The sequence below is a fragment of the Triticum aestivum genome, chromosome 2D (assembly GCF_018294505.1).
Source record: "Triticum aestivum cultivar Chinese Spring chromosome 2D, IWGSC CS RefSeq v2.1, whole genome shotgun sequence".
Classification (NCBI taxonomy): Eukaryota; Viridiplantae; Streptophyta; class Magnoliopsida; order Poales; family Poaceae; genus Triticum; species Triticum aestivum.
This window is the reverse complement of record NC_057799.1, coordinates 311,570,171-311,592,382: the sequence shown is the minus strand read 5'-3', so window position 1 is coordinate 311,592,382 and position 22,212 is coordinate 311,570,171.

Below are 22,212 nucleotides of genomic sequence, written 5' to 3'. Positions count from 1 at the left end.
TCACTATGTGTTAATGCTTTGTTCCAGTACTCTATTAAAAGGAGGCCTTAATATCCCTTAGTTTCCATTAGGACCCCGCTGCCACGGGAGGGTAGGACAAAAGATGTCATGCAAGTTCTTTTCCATAAGCACGTATGACTATATTCGGAATACATGCCTACATTACATTGATGAATTGGAGCTAGTTCTGTGTCACCCTATGTTATGATTGTTACATGATGAACCGCATCCGGCATAATGTTCCATCACTGATCCAATGCCTACGAGCTTTTCATGTATTGTTCTCCGCTTATTTACATTTCCGTTGCTACTGTTACAATCACTACAAAACCCAAAAATATTACTTTTGCTACCGTTACCGTTACTTCCATATTACTTTGCTACTAAATACTTTGCTGCAGATACTAAGTTATCCAGGTGTGGTTGAATTGACAACTCAACTGCTAATATTTGAGAATATTCTTTGGCTCCCCTTGCGTCGAATCAATAAATTTGTGTTGAATACTCTACCCTCGAAAACTGTTGCGATCCCCTATACTTCTGGGTTATCAGATACCTCGTGATCATTCCGGTGATCACAGCCACGACCAATATTTGGTCTCAAACAGTGATCCTTCCGGCGATGTTGACCCATGGTGTGACCTACTTTCGAGGTGTACGTAACCGTGGACTCGGCTATCGATAGATTAATACACTCTGCAGAGGTAGCACACTGTACCCACACCACGGAACCCATGGCCTCGTACTCCCATTCGGGTGGAGCAACGACATTCCAACGAAACTCCTCGATTGCCATGACACTCTCTCGGCCACTCCGACTCACTCCCCATCGGGCTAGTCCTGGGTGGCCCCGTGTCTACCAAAGACACAACGACCACCGTCGTGGCCAAAACATAAACGATCCCACACGGGGACCCGGTACCATAATCTCAACAACGGGCACACAAGGTTATGTCTACTTACCGGGCCAGGGTACCGCACGCCCATAACCTTCCCTCGTTGGAGGCACCGACCAGAGGCATGACAACGGAACGAATAAAGGCCTTCCCATAAAGGCAAATGTGGTTGTACTAGGAAAACTCGATTCAGTGGTACCATGACCCGGTCAACGATTTATTCAAGTTGAGTTATCATCAGGTTCAACTTGAAATGCAAATAACCGGTGTCATAATATGCCATGAAAATGCAACACTAAAGTATGCATCACATATCAACGATATTGACTGAGTCAACTAAATCCACACTAAGCATAAACATCAACAACTCCTTATACTTCTCTGGTTAGGATTAAACCTCACATCAAGCAGAATCTTTTCTAACAAAATTTATCATTTTTCTCATGCAAGAAATAGCTCCAATTAATTACTTATATACATAACCATATTATTTCTATTATAGCAAAAAAAAATATTCTAGTTTCTTTACCAACTAAGTTAGCTAGAAACTTTCTATAAATCAAGCATATTAACTTAAACAAGCACTTAACAGAATATAAATAACATAATAGTTAGTTAAATGCATGGATTAAATCATTCAGTCAAGTAGGAAAATCACAAATATTGAAATGACACCATGAAAATGTTGCTGTGGCTTGCCTTAGTGCAGATGAGGTTCACAAGCCTCCTGGTGATCCTCAAGACAAGCCTCACCCTCTGTAAATAATTTTAAACACAAGAAGAAAATATCAAGAACCCTTCTGAAAATCACCAGAAAATCTAGACAGCATAGAAAAATCTCATTTTTAGTGAGCTGCTAGGTTTCTTTGCAAAGAACACAATGCAAAAAGAATCAATTCATTTGGACTTATGGTTGAAGAGGTATAGCTGTTTGAAGCTCTCTAGGAAGTATATGAATTTGAATTTAAATAAAACAGACTGGGGGTGACGTCGAAGGCGTAAAGCCTCAGGGCGCCACCACTCGTACCGCTTCGCACGCGTATGGAGTGGCTGACTAGCGGTCCCCGCTAGTCAGGTGAGGTGGAGGGGGAGAAGGAAACAGAGAGTGGTGCAGCTTCACCGGAGCTCACGCCGGCGGCGAGGGCTCCTTGGCCAAAACAAGAGGGAGGGATCGAGAGAGGAGATGGAGGCGCACCTGCCCGTACCCATAGAGTAGCTAGGGGTGGTCGGACGGCATCGGAATTGTCCTCTCTAGCGGAGACAGGAAGCAGAGCTCGCCGGAGACGAAGACGACGGCGAGCTGAGGCGACTCCAGAGGCTCAATTGGGCGGAACGGCACCACCGCAGTGTGGCGGAGGCTCTGGAAGGGTCGCCCAGGCCTGGAGGGGCTGGAGCTACTGCGACGACCCGAGGGGATCGCCAGCGAGCTCGAGCTCGGGGACGGCGGCCCGCGGCCTGCCCGGCCGGGCTACGGCTATCTACAAGGTTGTGGAGTGTGTGGGAGTGGAGGATGGTGCTCGAGGAGGTTGGGGAGCGCTCCATTTATAGGCGGGCGTCGAGGGGTGGATCGGGCTCCGCCGGTGACACCTGGACACGGCGCCCGGCGACGAGCGGCGTCAGTGAGAGAGGGAGAAGGCAACGCAGCTCACGCGGGGACTGTGGGCGAACGGGGACGAGCACAGGATCGAGAGGAAGGCGACGAGCACAGTGTAGAGCGCACTGTTACGTTGGCCGGACCGCGCCCGTGCTTGCTGCGGCGAGCTCCGGCGTCGGCGAGTGCCAGGGGAGAGTTAAGGGGGTTAGGACGAGGATGGTGGCGAGGTTTGGCACGCTTTGGCAGTCGGGGAAGCGAGCACGCGCGAAACAGAGTGCTCGGCGGCACTCAGAGCGCGTCGACACGCAGGCTGGCATCGTGTACACGCGTGGTCACCGCGTGAACTTTGCCCTCATGCCGACCTACGTCCAAAGATCATGTCTGGCATGTTGTTCGTGGTAGTTTTGAAGATTACCACGCTTTAGTTTAGACCCAGATGCGGTAGAAAAGATTTCACAAGCCAAGTAAGTTTCTGATCAGTAACTTTGGGAGGTTACTGAGGTCAAACGGCTGGGAGTTGGGAGCTGGGCTTTGGAGGCTAGCAATGATCTACTAAGGTGATGATGCACAAGAAAAATCAGCCACATTGGAGAAAGTAAAATGGTAGTTGCTGTAGAAACCACCATTTCTGTCCAGAACAGAAAATATTTTCTTTAGAAAAATATTCCAAAAAGTTATGCAATATTTTTGCTCAGGAAGGTGCCCTAGGGTTCAAAGGACATTTGTGAATTTTGTCAGATTTTTGTGGGCTAGAGAAATTGGGGTTGCTATGGAGCACAATGAGCTAGCTAGGGTTTAAGAGAGGGAAATGAATATTTTCATTTAAGAATAATATTCCAAATATTATTTTGGGTAGAACCAGAGAGGGAATGATAGTTAGAGAGGGAAATGAGGCACTTGGGTGAAAGCCAAGGGTGCCCAAGTGTTTAAGTCCATATGAAAAGATTCAAAAACTCCAAATTTCAAAATCAATCCAAATGAAAATCAGGGAAATAAAGGAGGGCAAAAACCAGGGTGTCACAAACCTCCCCCACTTAGACTGAATCTCGTCCTCGAGATTTGGTTGCTTGGGAAAACCATTCTGGATAATGTGCCCTTAGAAATTCTTCCCGTTCCCACGTTGATTCTGACTCCCTGTGATGCTCCCACTGAACTTTGTAAAACTTCCTTACTTTACTGCGAGTGACTCTTTCCATCTGATCCAAAATTCTAACCGGTCTCTCTTCATATGTTAAATCCCTTGCCAACTCTATCTCAGTCATAGCAGTCTTTTTCTCGGGCGGCGATATGCATCGCCTCAATTGTGAAACATGAAACACGTTGTGCACGTCCGATAATTCAGGGGGTAGTTCCAACTGATATGCAACAGTACCCACTCGGGACATAACTGGAAATGGACCAATAAATCTGGGTGCCAACTTTCCACGAGTTTGGAACCTCTTGACTCCTTTCATAGGAGTGACTCGGAGGTATACCTGTTCTCCAGGTTCCAAACTGATCTATCGGTGCTTTGCATCATAATAACTCTTCTGTCGAGATTTGGCCACTTGCAATCTGTCTCAGATTTCCCTAACTTGTTTCTCAGCTTCCATCATGAGATCTGTTCCGAAAATACGGCTATCTCTAGTTTGAGACCAATTTAAAGGAGTGCGGCACTTACGGCCATACAAAGCCTCATACGGTGACATCTTTAGACTAGTCTGGAAGCTGTTGTTATAAGAGAACTCGGCATACGGTAGACAGTCTTCCCATTTAGATCCTTGGGCAAAAGCACAGGCTCGCAACATATCTTTGAGTATTTGGTTTACCCGCTCTGTCTGTCCATCCGTCTGAGGATGATAAGCGGTACTGTATTTCAACGCTGTCCCCAAGGCTTGATGGAGACGTGACCAAAAAGCTGAGGTAAAAAGTGAACCTCGGTCGGAAATGATGGTTTGGGGTACTCCATGCAGACTGACTATCCTGGATACATACAGTTGTGCAAGTTGATCTTCTCGATATGTGGTTCTGATCGGGATAAAGTGAGCAACCTTGGTTAAGGTGTCCACTATGACCCAGATTGCATCATTTGCCTCGCTGAGTCTTGGGCAGTCCTGTGATGAAATCCATGCAGACATCATCCCATTTCCATTGTGAAACTGGCAATGGTTGGAGAAGTCCGGCTGGCTTCTGATGCTCGGCCTTCACCTTGTTGCATATGTCGCAACAGGCCACAAAATAGGCAATGTCTTTCTTCATTCCATCCCACCAGAATATTTGTCGAAGGTCTTCATACATTTTCGTACCTCCAGGGTGAATGGAATACGAAGATTCATGCGCTTCTAACAGGATTTTCTGCTTTAAATCCGCCTGATTTGGTACACAAATTCTTCCACGGAATCGGAGGGTACCAACTTGATCCTTTGAGAAATCTGAGGTCTGTCCCGTCACCACATTCTTGGCACGTTTCTGCAGGACGGTGTCAGCTGGCTGGGCCTTGCGGATATCTTCCTCAAGTGTAGGGGAAACTTCCAAAATATTAGCAAGGCCAGCATCAACTATGACCAGGTTGAGCTGAGCAATCTCCTCTTGAAGTTCGGGAGGCAAGGATTCCAATATGACAGTCAGGCTGACAGGCTTTTGACTGAGTGCATTGGCAACCACGTTGGCCTTACCCGGGTGGTAATTTATTCCAAGATCATAATCCTTGACCAACTCAAGCCATCTTCGTTGATGGAGGTTTAAATCTGGCTGAGTAAATATATACTTGAGACTTTTATGATCGGTAAAAATTTGGCACCTCTTCCCAATGAGATAGTGTCTCCAAATTTTAAAGCATGAACCACCGCGGCCAATTCCAGATCATGAGTGGGATAATTTCCCTCGTGGGGTCGTAGCTGTCGCGATGCATAGGCTACTACCTTGCCGTCTTGCATAAGTACGCATCCCCGACCTTGTCTGGAGGCGTCGCAGTACACATCAAAACTGTGGTAGATATCTGGAAGAGTTAACACAGGTGCGGTCGTCAGTCGTTTCTTTAGCTCATTAAAACTTTTCTCATAGTCCTCAGTCCATTAAAACTTCTTATCCTTTTTTAGCAGCTCCGTCATGGACTTAGCAATCTTGGAAAACCCTTCAATGAAACGACGGTAATATCCGGCTAATCCAAGAAAACTCCGGATCTGTGATACGGTTGTGGGTGGCAACCAATCGAGCACATCCTTTACCTTGCTCGGGTCCACGGCTATACCTTCGGCAGATAGTAAGTGTCCAAGAAATCCAACTTGCTTGAGCCAAAACTCACACTTACTGAATTTGGCGTATAGCTGATGGTCGCGGAGTCGTTGTAGCACTGCTCGGAGGTGTTCTTTGTGATCTTCTTCACTTCTTGAGTAAATAAGTATGTCATCGATGAAGACTACCACGAACTTATCGAGGAAGTCCATGAATACTTTGTTCATGATATGCATGAAGAAGGGAGGTGCGTTGGTGAGACCAAAGGACATAACTGTATATTCATAAAGACCGTATCGAGTGGTGAATGCGGTCTTAGGAATATCTTCCTTTTTAATCTTGAGCTGATGATATCCTGTCCGTAAATCAATCTTGGAGAATACCTTGGCCCCACTGAGCTCATCAAACAAGTCATCAATCCTTGGCAGCGGATATTTATTTTTGATGGTGACCTCGTTTAGCTGACGGTAATCCACACACATGCGGAGGTTGCCATCCTTTTTGTCCACGAAAATAGCAGGTGATCCCCATGGTGAAGAGCTGGGACGGATATATCCTTTCTGGAGCATTTCATCAAGCTGTTTCTTTAGCTCCACTAAGTCTGATGAGGGCATCCGGTAATACTTCTTGTACAACGGTGCGGTTCCGGGAACAAGATCTATTGCAAACTCAAGCTCTCGATCTGGTGGCATGCCTGGCAGCTCTTCTGGAAATACATCAGGAAACTCACTGACCACAGGAATTAATTCCAATTCAGCCACAGCGATGAAGGCCATTTCTTTCTTGGGTATCCTTATGCGAGCATAGAATTTGGTAGTCTGCCCCTTCGGACTGGTCAAAGTAACTTCTCGGGTCGCGCAATTTATGCATACTTGATATTGAGTCAGCCAAGTCATACCCAAGATAACATCCAACTTAGCGGACTCAATGATTATCAAAGAAGTTGGAAAACAGACTCCGTTGATATTGATTTCCAGATTATGGCAGACCGGATTGCTCCTGATTAATGATCCCGGGGTTTGTACCAGCATATTCTTGCCCAAAAGCGAACAAGGAAATTTGTTTTGGGCAACAAAACTCCGAGAAATAAAAGAGTGGGAAGCCCCAGAGTCAAATAAAATTACTGCAGGTATGTTATTAACAGAGAACATACCAATAACGACTTCGGGGTTCTCTTGGGCTTCATCGGCGGAGAGGTGATGAATGTGCCCACTGATGTTTTGCTGGGTCGGGCATGATTCTATAAAGTTGACTTGTGGCCTGAATAGAGCATTCGCCTTGCTGTTCTTGGGACACTGCCTGGCATAATGTCTGGTTTGCCCACAACTAAAGCAAGCATTGATGCGCTGACGCTCCTCGTGCACTGGGTTGGGCACGACATTCTTGACTTGGGTGGTGGTCTTGTTAACATTATGTTGCCAATTGGGCTTGTATTCCACCTGAGTCTGCTGCCAGGTACGAGCCTTTTGCACGGGTTGTCCATCCTTCTTTGGCTCAAACTTGCTTGTGATCATTATCGACAGGCCTGTTGTCTGATACGAGCTTGTGCTCCCTTTCAGCAATGAAAGCTTTGTTCACTAGAGTTTGGAAATCTGGGAAATCAGACATGCTGAGAGTACACCGGAGTTGCGGGTTTAATCCACCAAGAAATCTGTCAATCTTTCTTTCTTCAGTGGCCACGTCATATAGGGAGTAACATGACAGATGATTGAATTTTTGCAAATATTCACCCACAGACTGATTTCCTTGAAGGAGCGCGAGAAATTCACGCTGCTTAGTCTTCATAATTCCAGTAGGGATATGATATTTCCGAAACTGATCCTTGAATTTTGTCCAGGTAATTTCTTCATCAGCAGGCCACATGGCTCTTGCATTTTCCCACCATATGGCAGCAGCGCCTTCAAGATAATGAGTTGCAAACGAAACTTTATCATCTTCGTCAGGACGAGCAATCTCAAGCTTTCTCTCAATGGTTCGTAACCAATCGTCTGCATCCAAGGGATCAAGAACCTGACTGAAACTGGGAGGCTTGGTCCTCTGAAAGTCTAACAACTTGGAGTGGTGACCGTTCTGATTTCCATTTTGTCCAACCACAGCTTGCACACTTCTTAATATTTCAATCAGATCATTATTCCTCCTTTCCTCAAACATACAAAGAGTTTGCTCGGTGGAGGGCGGATTTGGCGGTGGAGGCGATGGTGGAACGTACGGCTCGGGGGAGTGTCCTGCCTGTCGTGCGGAACGACGAACAGGGGTACCCTCGTGAACGTTGCTACTGCTGCCTCCCCGCGGCATCCTATTATGATTCTTCCCAAGGCAACGCAACCGAGATGAGAAACATTCAGAGTAAATTAGGGAAAAGCCAGCAACAAAAGCCCGAGAAAAAACAAAATGACGAAGGAAATACGGCGAATAAAAGAGAGTTCCAACATAATTATACATACTCATACATGAAAGATAATCAACATGCCAGGTTCGACTACTCTCATACATGAAGCGAAACCTCATGACTCGTACGACTGCACTCGTACACCATCCTGACGACTGCGAATACTCAGAAGCTCTACTGCTCTGCTGGTGCTGCGGGGTCCTCTCCTGAAGCGGACTCGGATCCTGAACTGACGAGGTTAACTGAGACCACCGGGTTAAAGGTAACACGACGACGCTGCCTAGAGGGCTCTCCCTCAGGGGCAGGTGTAGGGTGAAGCATCAGGGCTACAAGAGTAGCGAGAAGTGTAACCCACTCAGCAGGGGCACTGAGAGGGTTCACCATCGAGGTGCCCGAGCTGCTCGGGGGAGTAACCGGTGAAACAGGGGAACTAGAACTGGCTGGAATATAAGGAGTAAATCCCAGGGAGGATGGAGTAGTGGCGGACCTAGTAGAGACCAAAGCAGAGGCTAAAGCAGTACGGGCACGATTCAGCTCTTGAGCCAGCTCGTGGATCATAAGATAGCTAGCGGTGACATAACGAGCAAGGTGGCTAGCGACACTATCAGACTCCGGATCAATGATAGGGAAACGAACATGACCATTGTCGTGCAGAGAAGGATAGTAATAGAGACCTGGGTGGTTCTGCATCCGGACCTCGTTGTAACGAAGCTCGACAAGGACCTCGAATGCAGCAAACTGGACAGCATGAGAAGCGGCAGAAGCGTAACCGCTCCGAGAGGTACGAGTGTAAGTGCTGGAATCGGAACTGGTGCGCAGAGTAACCACTGCGTGATACTCATACACTGAGTCAGCTAGACGCTCTCGGTACACACGATAGACTGGATCGTCTCCGAGGGGGTATAGCCGACGCCACACACTACGAAGGAGATGTGGCGACATGAACGGCATCAGCTGCAACTGGCACAGATACGGCACTGGAGCCATCTACACTCACAACCATTAGTAGGTTAGCATAAAAATAAAACAAGTGCATGCCATGCAACAACCAGCTACAAATGCTACCGGCACTCAACTTAAACTCGTATCTAACGTCCAGTTAACACGTCGAAGTCTAGCGTGGCCTACAGTCAGCGCGGCTCTGATACCAAGCGTTGTGGCACCCCGGCTCAGAGCGACCGGTTTACCATGCATTGCGAGCCCAGAGACCATGTCTTCTGGCAACACACAACATCTTGGTATAGAAAACAACCGCTTTATTGAAGCTAGCGGATCAAATTTTATATTACAACAGGTGTCGAGGCCAAGCGGCACACACGGAACAATATGTACATTATTTAGTGAACATAAAGGGGCCTCGATCACAACAACTACGCGGTAGCGGAACAACGTCGCAGCGGAACTCCATAGCATAAGGACACTGATGTGGACACGATCTAGACTCGAACAGCGCTCCTTTCCAACGGGACTTTCCTGAAATCTGGCATGACACGCCAGGTCAGTACATTGAATGTACTTGCAAGCTCACAACAAGCATAAACATAATGACAAACAATATCATGATAATTAACCAATTATTAATAATGCAACAATATAGCCAACATGCTGTGATCATGCTCTTATGAGGACAGTCCCTCGGACTAGCTTAGCAACGGTGATCACTTCTGGATCACAAACGTACCAACCACATGATCTTAGCTATGGATACCTCGTGATCATTCCGGCGATCACAGCCACGACCAATATTTGGTCTCAAACAGTGATCCTTCCGGCGATCACAACCACGACAAACACTTGGTCTCAATCAACAGGATGACCTTCCCGCCATCCTCAAAAGTGCAAAGTTCATGACTTAGTGTGCAAGATTAATTAAATGTTGACCCATGGTGTGACCTACTTTTGAGGTGTCCGTAACCGTGGACTCGGCTATCGATAGATTAATACACTCTGCAGAGGTAGCGCACTGTACCACACCATGGAACCCATGGCCTCGTACTCCCATTCGGGTGGACCAATGACATTCTGACGAAACCCCTCCATTGCCATGACACTCTCTCGGCCACTCCGACTCACTCCCCATCGGGCTAGTCCTGGGTGGCCCCGTGTCTAGCAAAGACACAATGACCACCGTCGTGGCCAAAACATAAACGATCCCACACGGGGACCCGGTACCATAATCTCAACAACGGGCACACAAGGTTATGTCTGCTTACCGGGCCAAGGTACCGCACACCCATAACCTTCCCTCGCCGGAGGCACCGACCAGAGGCATGACAACGGAACGAATAAAGGCCTTCCCATAAAGGCAAATGTGGTTGCACTGGGAAAACTCGATTCAGTGGCACCATGACCCGGTCAACGATTTATTCAAGTTGAGTTATCATCAGGTTCAACTTAAAATGCAAATAACCGGTGTCATAATATGCCATGAAAATGCAACACTAAAGTATGCATCACATATCAACGATATTGACTGAGTCAACTAAATCCACACTAAGCATAAACATCAACAACTCCTTATACTTCTCTAGTTAGGATTAAACCTCACATTAAACAGAATATTTTCTAACAAATTTTATCATTTTTCTCATGCAAGAAAGTAACTCCAATTAATTACTTATATCCATAACCATATTATTTCTATTATAGCAAAATTTTATTCTAGTTTCTTTACCAACTAAGTTAGCTACAAACTTTCTGTAAATCAAGCATATTAACTTAAACAAGCACTTAACAGAATATAAATAACATAATAGTTAGTTAAATGCATGGATTAAATCATTCATTCAAGTAGGAAAATCACAAATATTGAAATGACACCATGAAAATGTTGCTGTGGCTTGCCTTAGTGCAGATGAGGTTCACAAGCCTCCTGCTGATCCTCAAGACAAGCCTCACACTCTGAAAATAATTTTAAACACAAGAAGAAAATATCAAGAACCCTTCTGAAAATCACCAGAAAATCTAGACAGCATAGAAAAATCTCATTTTTCGTGAGCTGCTAGATTTCTTCGCAAAGAACACGATGCAAAGAGAATCAATTCATTTGGACTTATGGTTGAAGAGTTATAGCTGTTTGAAGATCTCTGGAAAATATATGAATTTGAATTTAAATAAAACAGACTGGGGGGTGACGTCGAAGGCGTAAAGCCTCAGGGCGCCACCACTCATACTGCTTCGCGCGCATACTGAGTGGCTGACTAGCGGGCCCCGCTAGTCAGGTGAGGTGGAGGGGGAGAAGAAAACAGAGAGTGGCGCGGCTTCGCCGGAGCTCACGCCGGCGGCGAGGGCTCCTTGGGCAAAACGAGAGGGAAGGATCGAGAGAGGAGACGGAGGCGCGCCTGCCCGTACCCGTAGAGTAGCTAGGGGTGGTCGGACGGGAAGCAGAGCTCGCCGCAGACAAAGACGACGGCGAGCTGAGACGACTCCAGAGGCTCCAACTGGGCAGAACGGCACCACCGCAGTGTGGTGGATGCTCTGGAAGGGTCGCTCAAGCCTGGGAGGGGCTGGAGTTACCGCGACTACCCGAGGGGATCGCCGACGAGCTCGAGCTCGGGGACAGCGGCCCGCGGCCTGCCCGGCCGGGCTACGGCTATCTACAAGGTTGTGGAGTGTGTGGGAGTGGAGGATGGTGCTCGAGGAGGCTGGGGAGCGCTCCATTTATAGGCGGGCGTCGAGGGGTGGATCGGGCTCCGCCGGTGACACCTGGACACGGCGCCCGGCGACGAGCGACGTCAGTGAGAGAGGGAGAAGGCGACGCAGCTCACGCGGGGACTGTGGGCGAACGGGGACGAGCACAGGATCGAGAGGAAGGCGACGAGCACAGTGCAGAGTGCACTGTTGCATTGGCCGGACCGCGCCCGTGCTCGCTGCGGCGAGCTCCGGCGTTGGCGAGTGCCAGGGGAGAGTTAAGGGGGTTAGGACGAGGATGGTAGCGAGGTTTGGCACGCTTTGGCAGTCGGGGAAGCGAGCACACGCGAAACAGAGCGCTCGTCGGCACTCAGAGCGCGTCGACACGCAGGCTGGCATCGTGTACACGCGTGGTCACCGGTGAACTTTGCCCTCAGGACGACCTACGCCCAAAGATCATGTCTGGCTTGTTGTTCGTGGTAGTTTTGAAGATTACCACGCTTTGGTTTGGACCCAGACGTAGTAGAAAAGATTTCACAAGCCAAGTAAGTTTCTGATCAGTAACTTTGAGAGGTTACTGAGTTCAAACGGCTGGGAGTTGGGAGCTGGGCTTTGGAGGCTAGCAATCATCTACTAAGGTGATGACGCACAAGAAAAATTAGCCACATTGGAGCAAGTAAAATGGTAGTTGCTGTAGAAACCACCATTTCTGTCCAGAACAGAAAATATTTTCTGTAGCAAAAATATTCCAAAAAGTTATGCAATATTTTTGCTCAGGAAGGTGCCCTAGGGTTCAAAGGATATTTGTGAATTTTGTCAGATTTTAGTGGGCTAGAAAAATTGGGGTTGCTATGCTGCACAATGAGCTAGTTAGGGTTTAAGAGAGGGAAATGAATATTTTTCATTTAAGAAAAATATTCCAAATATTATTTTGGGTAGAACCAGAGAGGGAATGATAGTTAGAGAGGGAAATGGGGCACTTGGGTGAAATCCAAGGGTGCCCAAGTGTTTAAGTCCATATGAAAAGATTCAAAAACTCCAAATTTCAAAATCAATCCAAATGAAAATCAGGAAAATAAAGGAGGGCAAAAACAAGGCTGTCACAGCGTGCGGCCTGCCCTAGCCGCCCCTCTCTCTCCACTAAAGCCCATTAGGGCCCATATACTCCCAGGGGGTTTTGGTAACCCCCCGGTAGTCCGGTAAATGCCCGAACCCACTCGGAACCATTCCGATGTCCAAACATAGTCATCCAATATGTCGATCTTTATGTCTCGATCATTTCGAGACTCCTCGTCATGTCCGTGATCATATCCGGGACACTGAACAACCTTCGGTACATCAAAAACAATAAACTCATAATACCGATCGTCACCGGACATTAAGCGTGTGGACCCTACGGGTTCGAGAACTATGTAGCCATGACCGAGACTCATCTCCAGCCAATAACCAATAGCGGAACCTCGATGCTCATATTGGTTCCTACATATTCTACGAAGATCTTTATCGGTCAAACCGCATAACAACATACGTTGTTCCCTTTGTCATCGGTATGTTACTTGCCCGAGATTCGATTGTCGGTATCTCAATACCTAGTTCAATCTCGTTACCGGCAAGTCTCTTTACTCGTTTCGTAATGCATCATCCCACAACTAACTCATTAGTCACAATGCTTGCAAGGCTTATAGTGATGTGCATTACCGAGAGGGCCCGGAGATACCTCTCCGATACTCGGAGTGACAAATCCTAATCTTGATCTATGCCAACTCAACAAACACCATCGGAGACACCTGTAGAGCATCTTTATAATCACCCAGTTACGTTGTGACGTTTGATAGCACACTAAGTGTTCCTCCGGTATTTGGGAGTTGCATAATCTCAGAGTCCTAGGAACATGTATAAGTTATGAAGAAATCAATAGCAACAAACTAAATGATCATAGTGCTAAGCTAACGGATGGTTCAAGTCAATCACATCATTCTCTAATGATGTGATCCCGTTGATCAAATGACAACTCATGTCTATGGCTAGGAAACTTAACCATCTTTGATTAACGAGCTAGTCAAGTAGAGGCATACTAGTGACATTCAGTTTGTCTATGTATTCACACATGTACTAAGTTTCCGGTTAATACAATTCTAGCACGAATAATAAACATTTATCATGATATAAAGAAATATAAATAACAACTTTATTATTGCCTCTAGCGCATATTTCCTTGAGTCTCCCACTTGCACTAGAGTCAATAATCTAGTTCACATTGCCATGTGATTTAACACCAATAGTTTACATCACCATGTGATAAGTTCATGTCACCATGTGACTAATTCCCAAAGGGTTTTACTAGAGTCAATAATCTAGTTCACATTGCTATGTGATTAACACGCGAAGAGTACTAAGGTGTGATCATGTTTTGCTTGTGAGAGAAGCTTAGCCAATGGGTCTGTCACATTCAGAGCCGTATGTATTTTGCAAATTTCTATGTCTACAATGCTCTGCACAGAGCTACTCTAGCTAATTGCTCCCACTTTCAATATGTATCCAGATTGAGACTTAGAGTCATCCGGATCAGTGTCAAAGCTTGCATCGGCGTAAGTCTTTACGATGAACTCTTTATCACCTCCATAAATGAGAAATATCTCCTTATTTCACTAAGGATAATTTTGACCGTTGTCGAGTGATCCACTCCTGGATCACTATTGTACCCTCTTGCTAAACTCATGGTGAGGTTCACAATAGGTCTGGTACACAGCATGTCATACTTTATAGAAGCTATGACTGAAGCATAGGGGATGAATTTTCATTATCTTTCTATTTTATGCAGTGGTTGGGCATTGAGTCTGACTCAACTTCACACCTTGCAACACAGGCAAGAACTCCTTCTTCGACTGTTTTATTTTGAACTACTTCAAAATCTTGTCAAGGTATGTACTCATTGAAAAAACTTATCAAGCGTCTTGTTCTATCTCTATAGATCTTGATGCTCAATATGTAAGCAGCTTCACCGAGGTCTTTCTTTGAAAACTCCTTTCAAACACTCCTTTATGCTTTCTAGAAAAATTCAACATTATCTCCGACCAACAATATGTCATTCACATATACTTATCAGAAATGTTGTAGTGCTCCCATTCACTTTCTTGTAAATGCAGGCTTCTCAAAAAGTCTGTATAAAACCATATGCTTTGATCACACTATCAAAGCATATATTCCAATTCCGAGATGCTTGCACCAGTCCATAGATGGATCGCTGGAGCTTGCACACTTTGTTAGCACCTTTAGGAATGCAGTTTTGACATCCATTTGCTAGATTTCATAAAAATGTGGCAATTGCTAACATGATTCGGACAGACTTAAGCATCACTACGAGTGAGAAAATCTCATCGTAGTCAACACCTTGAACTTGTCGAATTTTTTTTGCGACAATTCGAGCTTTGTAGATAGTAACACTACTATCAGCGTCCGTCTTCCTCTTGAAGATCTATTTATTCTCAATGGCTTGCCGATCAATGGGGGAGTCCACCAAAGTCCGCACTTTGTTCTCATACATGGATTCTATCTCAGATTGTATGGCCTCAAGCCATTTTGCGGAATCTGGGCTCATCATTGCTTCCTCATAGTTCGTAGGTTTGTCATGGTCAAGTAACATGACCTCCAGAACAGGATTACCGTACCATTCTGGTGTGGATCTTACTCTGGTTGACCTACGAGGTTCGGTAGTAACTTGATAAGAAGTTTCATGATCATCATCATTAGCTTCCTCACTAATTGGTGTAGGAATCACTAGAACTGATTTCTGTGATGAACTACTTTCCAGTAAGGGAGAAGGTACAGTTACCTCATCAAGTTCTACTTTCCTCCCACTCACTTCTTTCGAGAGAGACTCCTTCTCTAGAAAGGATCCAGCCTTAGCAACAAAGATCTTGCCTTCAGATCTGTGATAGAAGGTGTACCCAGCTGTTTCTTTTGGGTATCCTATGACACATTTCTCCGATTTGAGTTCGAGCTTATCAGGTTGAAGCTTTTTAACATAAGCATCGCAGCCCCAAATTCGAAGAAACGACACTTGGTTTTCTTGCCAAACCACAGTTCATATGGTGTCGTCTCAACGGATTTAGATGGTGCCCTATTTAACGTGAATGCAGCCGTCTCTAATGCATAACCCCAAAACAATAGTGATAAATCGGTAAGAGACATCATAAATTGCACCATATCTAATAAAGTACGGTTATGACGTTCGGACACACCATTATGCTGTGGTGTTCCAGGTGGCGTGAGTTGCGAAACTATTCCACATTGTTTTAAATGAAGACCAAACTCACTCAAATATTCGTCTCCGCGATCAGATCGTAGAAACTTTATTTTCTTGTTAAGATGATTTTCCACTTCACTCTGAAATTCTTTGAACTTTTCAAATGTTTCAGACTTATGTTTCATCAAGTAGATATACCCATATCTGCTCAAATCATCTGTGAAGGTCGGAAAATAACGATACCCGCCGCGAGCCTCAACACTCATCGGACTGCATACATCAGTACGTATTATTTCCAATAAGTCAGTTGCTCGCTCCATTGTTGCGGAGAATGGAGTCTTAGTCATCTTGCCCATGAGGCATGGTTTGCAAGCATCAAGTGATTCATAATCAAGTGATTCCAAAATCCCATCAGCATGGAGTTTCTTCATGCGCTTTACACCAATATGACCTAAACGGCAGTGCCACAAACAAGTTGCACTATCATCATCAACTTTACATCTTTTGGCATCAATATTATGAATATGTGTATCACTACGATCGAGATTCAATAAACCATTCACCTTGGGTGTATGACCACAGAAGGTTTTATTCATGTAAACAGAATAACAATTATTCTTTGATTTACATGAATAACCGTATTGCAATAAACATGATCCAATCATGTATGCTCAACGCAAACACCAAATAACATTTATTTTAGGTTCAACACTAATCCCGAAGGTAAAGGGAGTGTGCGATGGTGATCTTATCAACCTTGGAATCACTTCCAACTCACATCGTCACCTCGCCCTTAACTAGTCTCTACTTATTTTGCAACTCCCGTTTCGAGTTACTACTCTTAGCAATTGAACCAATATCAAACACTGAGGGGTTGCTATAAACACTAGTAAAGTACACATCAATAACATGTATATCAAATATACCTTTGTTCACTTTGTCATCCTTCTTATCCGCCAAGTATCTAGGGCAGTTCCACTTCCAGTGATCATTTCCTTTGCAGTTAGAAGCACTCAGTTTCAGGCTTGGGTCTAGCTTTGGGCTTCTGTGACGCCCCCGATTCAATCGTACAGTAATCATGCACGCAAACGTGTACGATCAAGATTAGGGACTCACGGGAAGATATCACAACACAACTCTAAAAACATAAATAAGTCATGCAAGCATCATAATACAAGCCAGGGGCCTCGAGGGCTCGAATACAAGTGCTCGATCATAGACGAGTCAGCAGAAGCAACAATATCTTAGTACAGACATAAGTTAAACAAGTTGCCATAAGATGGCTAGCACAAACTGGGATACAGATCGAAAGAGGCACAGGCCTCCTGCCTGGGATCCTCCTAAACTACTCCTGGTCGTCGTCAGCGGCCTGCATGTAGTAGTAGGCACCTCCGGTGTAGTAGGAGTCGTCGTCGACGGTGGCCTCTGACTCCTGGGCTCCAGCATCTGGTTGCGACAACCAGGAAGAATGGAAAAGGGGAAAAGAGGGGGAAAAGCAACCGTGAGTACTCATCCAAAGTACTCGCAAGCAAGGATCTACACTACATATGCATGGGTATCTGTGTAAAGGGGCAATATCGGTGGACTGAACTGCAGAATGCCAAAATAAGAGGGGGATAGCTAGTCCTATCGAAGACTACGCTTCTGGCAGCCTCCATCTTGCAGCATGTAGAAGAGAGTAGATGGCAAGTTCACCAAGTATCATTGCATAGCATAATCCTGACCCAGCGATCCTCTCCACGTCGACCTGTGAGAGAGCAATCACCGGGTTGTATCTGGCACTTGGAAGGGTGTGTTTTATTAAGTATCCGGTTCTAGTTGTCATAAGGTCAAGGTACAACTCCAAGTTCTCCTGTTACCGAAGATCATGGCTATTCGAATAGATAAACTTCCCTGCAGGGGTGCACCACATTACCCAACACGCTCGATCCCCTTTGGCCGAACACACTTTCCTGGGTCATGCCCGGCCTCGGAAGATCAACATGTCGCAGCCCTACCTAGGCACAACAGAGAGGTCAGCACGCCGGTCTAATCCTAAGCGCGCAGGGGTCTGGGCCCATCGCCCATTGCACACCTGCATGTTGCGTGGGCGGCAGGAAGCAGACCTAGCAACCTCCATTTCAAAGGAAGTTGTGTTACGCGGTCCAATCCGGCGTGCGCCGCTTAGTCGCTGACGTCACGAAGGCTTCGGCTGATACCATGACGTCGAGTGCCCATAACTGTTCCCACGTAGTTGGTTAGTGCATATAGGCCAGTGGCCAAACTCAGATCAAATACCAAGAACTCGTTAAGCGTGTTATTTTGAAGTAACCGCGGACGCCGACCAGGGACAGGCCCACCTCTCACCTAGGCGGTCTCAACCTGCCCTGTCGCTTCGCCACAAAGATCCATCCATAGGGCCGTCGGGACAAAGGTCCTTTCAGCCCCCAATCCGTGAATCACTCGCGGGTGCTCCACGAGCTGACCCGACTTTAGTCACCACATGTATCATGTATAAAGTATATAGCATATGCCCGTGATCACCTCCCGAAGTGATCACGGCCCAGTAGTATAGCATGGCAGACGGACAAGAGTGTAGGGCCACTGATGGAACACTAGCATCCTATACTAAGCATTAGGATAGCAGGTAAAGGTATCAACAATTGTAGCAATAATGACAGTCTATGCAGCAGAATAGGATTAACCGAAAGCAGTAACATGCTACACTACTCTAATGCAAGCAGTAGGGAGAAGGAATAGGCGATATCTGGTGATCAAGGGGGGGATTGCCTGGAAGCTCACCCGAGAAGGAGGGGTCGTCAACACCGTAGTCGTACTAGGTAGCAGCGGCGTCGGTCTCGGTGTCTAGCGAGTGAAGAGGGGGAAGAAACAATAAATATAAAAGCAAACATATGCATGACGATGCATGACATGACAATGAACGGTGTTAGGTGTGCCCTAACGCGGTAGTAGGTGATACCGGCGAAGGGGGGAAACAACCGGGAAAGTATCCCCGATGTTTCGCGTTTTCGGACAGATGAACCGGAGGGGAAAGTTGCGTGTTCGCTATGCTAGGGATGTGTGGCGGACAAACGGGCTGCGTATCCGGATTCGTCTCGTCATTCAGAGCAACTTTCATGTACAAAGTATTTTCATCCGAGCTACGGATTATTTTATAATAATTTTCAAAGATTTAATCAATTTTTAAATTATTGTTATTAAATTAATTTGAAAATAGCATTATTGCGTCAGCACGATGTCAGCTTGACGTCAGCAGTCAACAGAGGTGTTGATTGGGTCACTAACGTGTGGGTCCCGCATGTCATTGACTGCTAACTAACTAACCAGGTTAATGAGTTTAGTTAACAGATTAGTTTAGTTAACTATAGTAGTTAATTAGGTTAATTAGTTATTAGTTTAATTAAACCCAATTAATCAAGTTAATTAATTTAGTTAATTAATTAATTAATATTTTTATTTATTTATTATTTCTTTTTAATTCTCTTTTTTTAATAAAAACGTTCTGGGGTGGGGCCCCCTTGTCATAGGCCCGGGGGCCTAGCGAGCAAACGGGTTACGGGCGTTGGGCGGAGCCAGGCGACGAGCGCCAGCCCGCCCGATAGGGCGCTGCGGGGAGACGTGCAACAGGCGGTGTGCGCGGCTTGGCGCCGGCGGCCATGGCCGCGGCCAGAGCGGTTGGGAGCGGCGCGCTCGGCAGCAGGGGGCGCGACGCGTGCGCGCGCGGTGAGGCGGAGGCCGCGGCAGAGCGAGATGAGGGGAGTAGGGCGTGCGGTGGGGCGTGGGCGCGCGCCGGCGAGCTGGGGCGCGGCCAAGCGCGGATGCGCGCGCGCAGCAGCGGTGAGCGGCCAGGGGGCGAATGCGGGCGGCGCGGCAGGGGCGAAGGCGGGGCAGTGAGGTAGGTGGCAGCGGGTGGCGGGGCGCCGAATGCGGCCCTGTGCGGGACGACGCGAGCAGAAGCGGCAGAGCGAGGCGGGGCCACGGGAAGGAGGCCACGGCGTGAGCGCGTGCGCGCGAGGGGGGAGCGGAGGAGGGGTAGCTCACGGGGGCCTTAGGGATAGGGCAGTGGGGCGCGGGGAGGATGTCGGGGACGACGACGACGCAGGGGAGTAGGCGACGAGGCAGCATTGGCGATGGAGGAGGATCCGGCGAGGGCGCCGACTTGGTGGCGACGGGAATCGGCGGCGGCGTCGGTGTGGTTCGTTCCCCCCTTCCCGATCCAGATCGGGATCGGGGGGAGATGGAGAGAGCGACGTGGGGGAGAAGTGGAAGCGAGTGGGGGTAGCGGGCTCTAGGGTTAGTGGGTGGGGGTTATACAGGGGCACCAGGTGGGCCTACCTGACTAGTTTCGGCCAGCTGGGCCAAGGCCCAGCGAAAAGGGGGGCTCTCTTCCTATTTTTATTTTTCTGTTTCATTTCCATTTTCTTCTTTGCTTTTTACTATTTTAATTTTATTTGGTATAGTAAAATATGATGATAGCTCCTAGAACAATGTTTCAGAACAACCCACTACCTTACAAAGACCTTTTGACTATGTTCATGATAATTAAGTTCATCTAATTATTTAATGAACTCCCACTTAGATAGACATCCCTCTAGTCATCTAAGTGATATATGATCCGAATCGACTAGACCGTGTCCGATCATCACGTGAGACTGACTAGTCATCAACGTTGAACATTTCCATGTTGACCATATCTACTATACGACTCATGTTCGACCTTTCGGTCTCTTGTGTTCCGAGGCCATGTCTATACATGCTAGGCTCGTCAAGTCAACCTAAGTGTTTCGCATGTGTAAATCTGGCTTACACCCGTTGTATGTGAACGTTAGAATCTATCACACCCGATCATCACGTGGTGCTTCGAAACAACGAACCTTCGCAACGGTGCACAGTTAGGGGGAACACGTCTCTTGAAATTTTAGTGAGGGATCATCTTATTTATGCTACCGTCGTTCTAAGCAAATAAGATGTAAACATGACAAACATCACATGCAAATCATAAAGTGACATGATATGGCCAATATCATCTTGCGCCTTTGATCTCCATCTTCGAGGCACGGCATGATCACCTTCGTCACCGGCATGACACCATGATCTCCATCATCGTGTCTTCATGAAGTTGTCTCGCCAACTATTACTTCTACTACTATGGCTAACGGTTAGCAATAAAGTAAAGTAATTACATGGCGTTTTTCATTGACACGCACGTCATACAATAAATTAAGACAACTCCTATGGCTCCTGCCGGTTGTCATACTCATCGACATGCAAGTCATGATTCCTATTACAAGAACATGATCAATCTCATACATCACATATGTAATTCATCACATCCTTTTGGCCATATCACATCACATAGCATACCCTGCAAAAACAAGTTAGAGGTCCTCTAATTGTTGTTGCATGTTTTACGTGGCTGCTATGGGTTTCTAGCAAGAACGTTTCTTACCTACACAAAAGCCACAACGGTGATATGCCAATTGCTATTTACCCTTCATAAGGACCCTCTAGCCACCTTATGCATCAAGTGCATGTCAGTCGGTGGAACCTGTCTCACGTAAGTGTACGTGTAAGGTCGGTCCGGGCCGCTTCATCCCACAATGCCGCCGAATCAAGATAAGACTAGTAACGGTAAGAAAATTGAACAAATCATCGCCCACAACTACTTTGTGTTCTACTCATGCATAGAATCTACGCATAGACCTAGCTCATGATGCCACTGATGGGGAACGTAGCAATAATTCAAAATTTTCCTACGTGTCACCAAGATCAATCTAGGAGATGCTAGCAACGAGAGAGAGGGAGTGCATCTTCATACCCTTGAAGATCGCTAAGCGGAAGCGTTACAAGAACGCGGTTGATGGAGTCGTACTCGCAGCAATTCAAATCGCGGAAGATCCGATCTAGCACTGAACGGACGGCGCCTCCGCGTTCAACACACGTACAGCCCGGGGACGTCTTCTCCTTCTTGATCCAGCAAGGGGAGAGGAGAAGTTGAGGGAGAACTCCAGCAGCACGACGGCGTGGTGGCAATGGAGCTCGTGGTTCTCCGGCAGGGCTTCGCCAAGCACTACGGAAGAGGAGGAGATGTATGAGGAGGAAGGGGCTGCGCCAAGGGAAGGGTGCGGCTGCCCTCCTACCCCTCCACTATATATAGGGGCAAGGGGAGAGGGGGAGGCGCCCTAGGGTTTCCCCTAGGGGGCGGCGGCCAAGCAGATTGGATCTCCCTAGGGAAAATCCTAGG